Consider the following 9,592-nt stretch of genomic DNA (forward strand, 5'->3'; position numbering starts at 1 on the left):
CCATTTCAGCACTGACCCAAGACGACCCAACCCAGTCCCTATCCCATTTCAGGTCTCATCCAGCAGCCGGCAGCCAGCTGTCTACATCCCCCCCGCATTTTTATTTTTTATTTTCATACAAAGCCGAGTTTTCCCGTGTAACATGCCCCTAATGGTTTTGCCGTGAGGGCGTAAAACTTACATTTTCTCTCAGGAGGGGTTCCACCGCATGCAGTGCCCAAACAACCACAAAGTCATGAGTAAAACATTGAGACCATTATTTTGGGTGAGTCGGATAACCAGGGGATTATTACACCCCCGGTATAGGGGTGTGTATAGGATTCGGTCGATGTGTTTGTTTGTTTGTTTGTTTGTTTGTTTGTTTGTGTGTTTGTGTTCGCATATAGATCTCAAGAATGAACGGACCGATCGTCACCAAACTTGGTGAACAGGTTCTATACATTCCTGAGACGGTCCTTACAAAAATTGGGACCAGTCAAACACACGGTTGGGGAGTTATTGGTGGATTAAGATTCTACAAGGACTTATAGAGGGACATATTAATGGTCAAAGGGAAATAACCTTCTCAGTTGGTGGCAGTGAGAATGGTAAGGACGGGGGTGTTTTTCCTACCTCGGAGGAATGTCTTGTTATTATTATTATTAAGGCCTAAAAAAAAAATAGGTGTGGTTACGGTAACCCGACCTACCCTATTTTTAGGGGCCGATCCTATAACTTTGTATTACATTTGTCAAAAAAAAAAAAAAAAAAAAAAAACGAGTGCAAAAAACGCAATGAAAGCGAAAGCGCCCGAGTCGCACACTTATTTCCCTGTCAAGTAGGTTTAATTTGTACACATTAGAAAAAAAAAGTAAAAAAAAAAAAAAAAAGTGATTGCCTACCTACCTACCCTATTTTTTTTGGCTATGTTACCGTAACCACACCTATTTTTTTTTTTGGCCTAAAGGAACCGTCAGTCCCGTGAATACATGCAGCCTGTTCTGCTCATGGGACCATGCATCCACTTGCCCACATACTGAAAATAGATATTGTGACTGCTTCCTGTACAGAGTTCAATATTTTTTTAAATAAAAAGAAAACACACCAGTAACCAGATTGTTTAAATCAATATTTCGACATGTAACTGCCTTCTTCGGGATGGTATGGAAGGAATGGAATGACGGCACGTGATATACAGTTTAATATACAGTGTAATGAATTGTTATGATTCAATATAGCTATTCTGATGGACACGTGGGGGAATTCGGGGGCTGTGGTTGGATGCTCTCTTCCGATCATCAAAGCATAATGCTACGGAAGTCGGCCATTTTTGCCAATATCCAAAAGCATATTGGCAATAACAAAGACGCATGATTCCGGTTTACCCATCTGTACCACACGATGTTTTAATCGACAACAGCATAGTTATACTGACAACTTGAAATTCTTCTCGGGAATGTTTTTCAGCTTTACTAATGTCGATAGCATAACCTTTTCTGCTAACTTCCCGATGAAACAGGACTAAATCAATTATTTTCTGTCCCTAAACACCACAAAATGCCCAAAGTCGAAAGATGTAGTACAAACAGGGGAGTAAAACGGAACAGCCGTTTTTGTGTGCCTGTGTCAGTTGCCGACTGACACAAACTTTCGCATTCGGCTTTTCTTATCTCGTAACTCCACACTAAATACCCCACTTCCCCTCTGAAGTATTGATGTACAACCCATGGCACTAACATTCATGTAGTCGTTTATAACTGAGGTTGAAAAATTCGCTTCATGACGAGACAAGTATAAATGCCATTCACCCAAACTGAAAACTTCGCTGCCGTCTGCTCGCGATTAGCTGTTCTCTTCTCCTCCCCTTGTTGCATCCTAGTTCTTCAGTTGTTTCTAGTTTTCCGTTTATGTTGTGTTTTGGTCTTCTTCATAAGTAGTCTTGTTCAAAATTTAAAAAACTCAAACTTCTTTTTGTTGTATTCGAATGAACTAATAAAAAGCTGTTTAACAGCTGTGTTGTCAAATCGAGTTTTTTTCCAAAGTCAGTGTGGCGCCTGCGCAAAACTAATGCGCATAAGAAACGGCGTCTGCTATCAAAGCATCGACGCAAAAACTGTCATTTTGTAAGTTTGGAACAACAAATCAAGGTCAGAACAGCTATTAATCGCTATTGTGTTTTCAGCGTAGCAATAGGGTCCGATATTTAGACTCGAACAGGTATAATGCGACTCGTCTTCGACTCGTCGGCATTATACTTGTCTCGTCTGGTATCGGACCCTATTGCTACGCTGAAAACACAATAGCTGTTAATATTTTGTGTATGAATAAATTTCGCTATAATTTGACATAGATGAGAATGTAAGATAGAGAGACAGGGGTACATTTACAGAGGCTGTGAACAGAACATCTGAGAAAGGAGGGTATTGAAAAGGAAGGGGGGGGGGGGGGGGGCGGTCCGCTGTAGTAGCTTTAAAAATAATCAAAAACAAATTCCTACTCTGCACAAAAAGCATCCATGACAAGCTGTTCATTTTACGTATGTGACCAAGTGGAGGGATGGCCAGATGTGAGATGGTGAGCCGAATCATCTACACAGAAAGAACTGTGACTTTAAACGTGGGCGGCCGGGCAAAATGGCTTACTGTGGTAAGACGCCGGCCTCCTAATCGGAAGGTCGTGAGTTCAAATCCCGGCCTGGTGGGTTAAGGGTGCAGATTTTTCCGCTCTCCGAGGTCAAGTTATGTGCAGACCTGCCAGTGCCTGATCCCACTTCGTGTGCACACACAAGCACAAGACCAAGTGCGCACAGAAAAGATCCTGTAATCCATGTCAGATTTCGGTCGGTTATGAAACACGAGAATACCCAGCATGCTTCCTCCGAAAGCAGCGTATGGTTGCCTAAATAGCGGGAAAACGGCCATATGCGTAAAAATCCACACGTGCAAAAACACGAGTGTACGGGGGAGGTTCAGCCCACGAACGCAGAAGAAGAAGAAGAAGAAACGTGGGCGACCTCTTTACGCAAGCAACAAAAGCCAGCTAATTCGGAATCGGATAAGCGAATTAAGGTGGTAGAAACATTCATTATTTGTGCAAAGCTTACGTCGTCATAGTTGACCGATCCTGTTTGCGATGGATGTGATAAATCTGGCATCCTTGCGCGCGCCAATCTCGTTGCCAGGATACCTATCTTTTGTGTCTATCTGTCTGTCTGTCTGTCTGGTTGTCTGTCTGTCTGGTTGTCTGTCTGCCTGTACGTCTGTCTGCCTGTACGTCTGTCTGTCTGTCTGTCTGTCTGTCTGTCTCTCTGTCTGTCTCTCTCTCTCTCTCTCTCACTCTCTCTCTCTCTCTCTCTCTCTCTCTAATCGGACGAGGGCTGGATGTAAAAAGAAAATAATAATTAAATCCTTTTCTCACCGTTGGCAAGATGGACCCTCATTCTAGGAAAACAATCCTGCTATATTGAGGGGGAAATGTTGCCAGCAACATCACCAAAACACACCGTCTCAACCATAAAGCCCCAGTCCACCCACATCCTCCACATCCTCCCTCCCCCCCTCCCCCAACCCACACTCCCACTTTCCAAACCCCACCCACGGCCAGATTGGTTACACTACAACGCTACAAATGATACACCTCATAGTGTTAAATCACGGCACCTACCTATGGGGACTGTTACTCTGGAACGAAAAGTGGGCGGTGGTTCTGAAAGTTAAGTGCTGTTCACATGGCAGATTTTCAATCAACTTTCTCTCAACTTTTGTTGGTTTGAAATCGCTCCCGATGTGTTGGGCGAAGTCGCCAAACAGTCAGCCATGTGAACAGCCCCTACGATTAAGGTTCGATTTTAGGACAGATTTAGCCGCGACTCCAAAACTCTACTGCTGGCCGGAATCGACCGTGATTGTGCGCAGATTTTGCGCAGACTTTCCTTATTGGATATTGCGCTTTCTGATTGGTCAGCTCTAACCAAACTGCTAGTACAGTCCCGCATTTTAAGAGCACGTTTATAAGCTTTGCTTGTTGTGCTCCATTTACTATTAAATTTCATTGTATGCGGCTTTGTTGTATGTAATTTTGCCGAATACAATTATTTAACCGCCCACTAAAACCGCTTGAAAGTTGTGGGTAAGTTGGTGGAAACTTTACCGTATGAACAACACTTTAGGGAATGGGTGGGAGGGGTGAAGGGGGGGGGGGGGACAAGAGATTAGATGACGACGACCAGAGGATTAGGAGGAGCCAGGACTATCCAATTTCCGCCGTACTCAGACCGCTTTCGGTTAGCACTAACTGTAACGCTGATCCCAGACTAATTGAAAGAAACCGCCTTTATTGATCCTATTAAGGCCTGGGGATGCCCCATTCGTTAGGACCCTTTGCGAGGCTAAGCAAGTTTGAGCTGTTAAGGGTTATGCCTACCTTTACCGTGACTCTGCGACGGTGTGACCTTGTACACACTTCATGGCAACTACATCATTGTAGCTGGGTTTTTTGTTTGTTTTCTTCAATCGAACCAGGCATTTAAGAGTTATAGGCTACCTCAGCTGACACGGATTGTGACAGTATAATTTTGCATTTTCGTGTGTAGTAGTAGGCTTTTAAGGGGTCAGGTCCTACCCATAGGCCAAGTTAAGGATGATGCTCCCTTTACGATAGATTTCTGTTTCTCCTTTCTACCCTCGCAGTGACTGTTAAGGATTATGCTTGTTCTAAGAATGACTTTTTCTCATTTAAGGACTGCATGTTGCACTGGTTGCAGGTTACTAAACTTGGCCAAAAAATTATTGCAACAATTTTCGCACCCAAATTAAAGCATCAATTCCCGTGTTATTTCATTGGCCCTTCCGTTTTTGTCTGGTCGATTTTGAGGGTACCCTTATTTGAGCGGCGGTCACGTGATCCCTGTAAAAGATATCTTTATCCACAAAGTGATCCTGATAGTCAAGTGAACGGCCTTAACTGGCATATAAAGTTTTAATGAAATTACACGGGAACTGATAGTTTACTCGGTCATGTTCCTTTGACATTAAAGACAGAAACCCCTTCTGACGATAAACCTCAATGTCAAGAAAGATGTGTACTTTTCTGATGACAGACGTGCAGGCGAAAGGCCTAATGTTCGCGACTGTCATGCTTCAGAAGTGAGTGACGTTATTGCCACACAAAATGTGCGATTTTTAAAAGGAACAACTGATATTTAGACCATGAACTTGAGATTAAGTCTTGCGTTTCAAATTCCCCATGTGTTTTAACTTCGCCATTGAGGGCTCTGCGGTTGCCTTCTTTGCTGAAAAAGCACAAAAACAACCGCAATAAACTTTGTAGAACGAGGTCGGTGAAACTGTTACGGGCTCTGCCTACCCTTGGGGTGTTTTGGGCCAGGACCTGATGTTTCAACACAGACTGAAACTGAAAGCATTCCGCCTTCGCGTGTTCTTTAAATGAGTCTTTCTTTCTTTATTTGGTGTTTAACGTCGTTTTCAACCATTCAAGGTTATATCGCGACAGGGAAAGGGGGGAGATGGGATAGGGGAAAGGGGGGAGATGGGATAGAGCCACTTGTTAATTGTTTCTTGTTCACAAAAGCACTAATCAAAACATTGCTCCAGGGGCTTGCAACGTAGTACAATATATGACCTTACTGGGAGAATGCAAGTTTCCAGTACAAAGGACTTTACATTTCTTACATACTGCTTAACTAAAATCTTTACAAACATTGACTATATTCTATACAAGAAACACTTAACAAGGGTAAAAGGAGAAACAGAACCGTTAGTCGCCTCTTACGACATGCTGGGTAGCATCGGGTAAATTCTTTCTCGTCCCAACCAATATGGGACTCCCCCTAACCCGCGGGGGGTTCTTTAAATGATACATGCCTTCCTTTTTCTTTACGATTGTTAGCTTCGCTTTGCTGCCGGTCCATCAACGGGCGTCTTTCTGTTTCAAATGATTCTTGTGCTACGCAAAACCAGTCCGCTTTATAGCTCCATTCCACCGGATTTGGGCGGGGTTCCTCAAGTTCGTCAAGGGCTGAGTCCACGTAGAGTATCTGAGCCCTCTTTGTCGAGCCTGAAGGGGCTACTTTGCAAGGCTCCGATCATCTGAAGGTGCTCAGTCATTTGGATAAAGTAAGGAATTTGCCTAATCTCTCCTCCGTGGGATGGCATGCGCACGATAAAGATCCCAAGTTCACAGCGAAACGCTTGGGAATCACAAACACTACTTGCATGCAGAACAAAATTGCTCTCAAATTGCTTCTACTAGATGTGTTGAAAGAAGATAGACAAAAGGACAAAAGTGAAATAATGGTGTAGCAAAGTGTGCAAGTGTATTCATTTTAAGCTTAGGGCCCAATATTTTCAACGATATTTACCAAACTCGGTATTGAAGAGCAGAATTGCAAAAATGGTATGCAATCTCTCTCTATCTCTGTCTGTGTGTCTGTCTGTGTGTCTGTGTGTCTGTCTGTCTGTCTGTCTCTCTCTCTCTCTATCTCTCTCTATCTCTCTCTCTCTCTCTCTCTCTCTCTCTCTCTCCAACCTGTATTTTTGTGTTATAATTATGTGTTTGTACGTGCGTGCGTGCGTGCGTGCGTGCGTGTGCGTGTGCGTGGGTGTATTTCTGTTGTATTTTTCTTTCCCCTTGTTGTTTTCTCCCCGTTGGTGCATACTGCTCCACTGGCACACAATTACAGGATATTCATCTAATCCGGTGCGAAGATGTCCGAGAAACCCAGCTACGAGCTGCAATATCACCGCTACTGACGGCCTTTTGCTGCCGGGACTGATAGGATTGAACACTAATCTGCTCACATACATATTTTGTGCCCAAGGAAACAGACTAAAGCTGAGGATTAAATAGCTAGCTCACATAAACGCATGCACGCACGCACGCACACAAACACACATACGCACGCAAGAACGCACGCACGCACGCACGCACGCACCAACATACACACACGCACGCACATTCCCAAACACACACACGCACCCACGCACACACACACACATATATACACATACACACACGCACACACATGCAAACACACTCACAAACACACTCACAAACCCGCACGCACGCGCACACACACACACTCACACACACACACACACATACACACACACACACATACACACATAGAAATAAAGGAGAAAACAAGGAAGGTCACAGGAGGCGCGGAAGAACGTAAACATATGGGAGAAAGACAAGACAAGACAAAATCTTTGTTCACGATGTGAATAGATCCTCAAGTATACCTGCTTTCTTTACCACAAGTTCTCGCTCTAAATTGGTCAAACTATACTACCCGTCATAACAAAAAGTAGGCAGATATATTCAAGTGCAGATCTTTCTTTCTTTATTTATTTTGTGTTTAACGTCGTTTTCAACCACGAAGGTTATATCGCGACGGAGAAAGGGGGGAGATGGGATAGAGCCACTTGTCAATTGTTTCTTGTTCACAAAAGCACTAATCAAAAATTTGCTCCGGGGGCTTGCAACGTAGTACAATATATGACCTTACTGGGAGAATGCAAGTTTCCAGTACAAAGGACTTAACATTTCTTACATACTGCTTGACTAAAATCTTTACAAAAATTGACTATATTCTATACAAGAAACACTTAACAAGGGTAAAAGGAGAAACAGAATCCGTTACGACATGCTGGGGAGCATCGGATAAATTCTTCCCCCTAACCCGCGGGGGGATCAAGTGCAGATCTTTATAATGAGACCGCTTGTCATAAACCAATTATATGAACGGAAAGGTTACCCATTCCCTTACCATATTATTCAGCAAACTAATGGATTTTATTGTTACTGAGAAAGAAATGGGGGCGGGGGGGGGGGGGGGTGTTTAAAGATAGCTTCCTTCCCACGTACACGAACATGGTTACCTCACATAGAAGTGAATTCTTCTTATTGGACACATACTAAAAATATTATTCTGAATTAATTGAGCAGATTGGTGTGTGTGTGTTTAAAGGTACCTTCCTGACCACATACGCGATCACTGTTACCGCTGCTATATTTTTTTTTCATTTTTTTTTTCATTTTCATTACTTTATTACATCGCTGGGAAATTCGGGTCGCTTCCTCCCAGTGGAAAGCTAGCAGCAACGGAGTCGCGCTACCCAGGTGTCTGCGTGTTTAGGTGTATTCAGCCACCTGCACTTATGGCAGAATGACCAAGGTCTTTTACGTGCCATTGTGATGACACGGGGGTGGGACATGGCTTCCGTCTCTGGCCCTGCACATAAAGTTGACCCGTGTCCGTCCCGGCCCGAATTCGAACCTGCGACCTTCCGATCACAAGTCCAGTGCTCTACCATCTGAGCTACCGGGCCAGGCTTCCACGTAGAAGAAGTGAATTCTTCTATCTGGACACATACTTAAAATCAAAACTGTGGCTGCATTCTGTCCACAGTGGGAAGATTTTTCTGAATTAATTTAGCAGATTGACACTGTGTGTATGCGTGTGCGTGTGTGTGTACACATGTGAGAGTTTGATATACAAAGACTGAAACTTTAATTCCTCATGTTAAGTTGCCGTGAGAAGGACGTTATAGGTGGTTTTAATAATGTTTGCGGTTTTCAAGCAAAACCGTTTCGGACGAGCAATTTTTTAGAAAATAGGGGGCGCTTTTGCCCGAGGGCTACCCAGCTGCGACGATTGCTTTTGCAGATTCGTGTGGCAGATACGATTTGTATCGTTACCATCAGCCCGTAATCGTCTGAAAGCTCGACTGAAGTCATCTAGGGAGAGATCAGACGTACACGTTTTTGTCAATTCAATCTGTGTTGACATCAAGGTAAACGCTAGAAAATCCTCTACGGAGAGAGTAGAATGATGTAATAACTATTGAATCTGTGTTGATTTTGTTTTTGTTCGTGGCTTTTTTGTCTTCGTATCTGTCTTTGTGTCTGTCTTTCCTGGAATAGAAGTAGGCTACGACCATTGTATGCAGTCGACGCGCGGTGACATGAAACATCCGCCATTGGGGATTTCGTGCTACTCCTCCGCTTTCCAAAGATCAATCCAGCGATTGGCTAGTTGACTGATTGGTCTGTTGACTGATTGGTTTGTTGACTGGTTGGTTTGTTGACTGGTTGGTTTGTTGACCGGTTATAATCATTCTCAGTAATGAGTGAACGTGGGAGTTTCAGCCCATGAACGAAGAAGAAGAAGAAAATCTGACTGTTTTGGATACAAACGATGAGTATTTCACACACAGAAATACGTTCAGCCTGTAAAATTAATTCGGACCTGGACTGTGTTGTCAAACTCTAATTATATCCAATTTATAAGTTTAGCAGCTAACAATGTTGTGTAACACTCCTGGGGCCAAACTGATTTTCAAACACGCTCTTTCCACACACCCGCTTTGCAACTTCATTTCCGCTCTCGTTTCCGTACAAAGAGCAGAGAAGTACATTATAAAACGAGTGGGTTTTTACGTGTATGACCGTTTTTACTCCGCCATTCAGGCAGCCATACGCCGCTTTCGGGGGAATAAAAACAGTCAGTCAAGAGGGGCGTTTTGCTTTTTGAAAATTGATTTTTTTCGGAGGTGTCTGAGTTGTCTGTTTCATTGTACAGACACTACCT

This window comes from Littorina saxatilis, linkage group LG7 (genome assembly GCF_037325665.1).
Source record: "Littorina saxatilis isolate snail1 linkage group LG7, US_GU_Lsax_2.0, whole genome shotgun sequence".
Taxonomy (NCBI): domain Eukaryota; kingdom Metazoa; phylum Mollusca; class Gastropoda; order Littorinimorpha; family Littorinidae; genus Littorina; species Littorina saxatilis.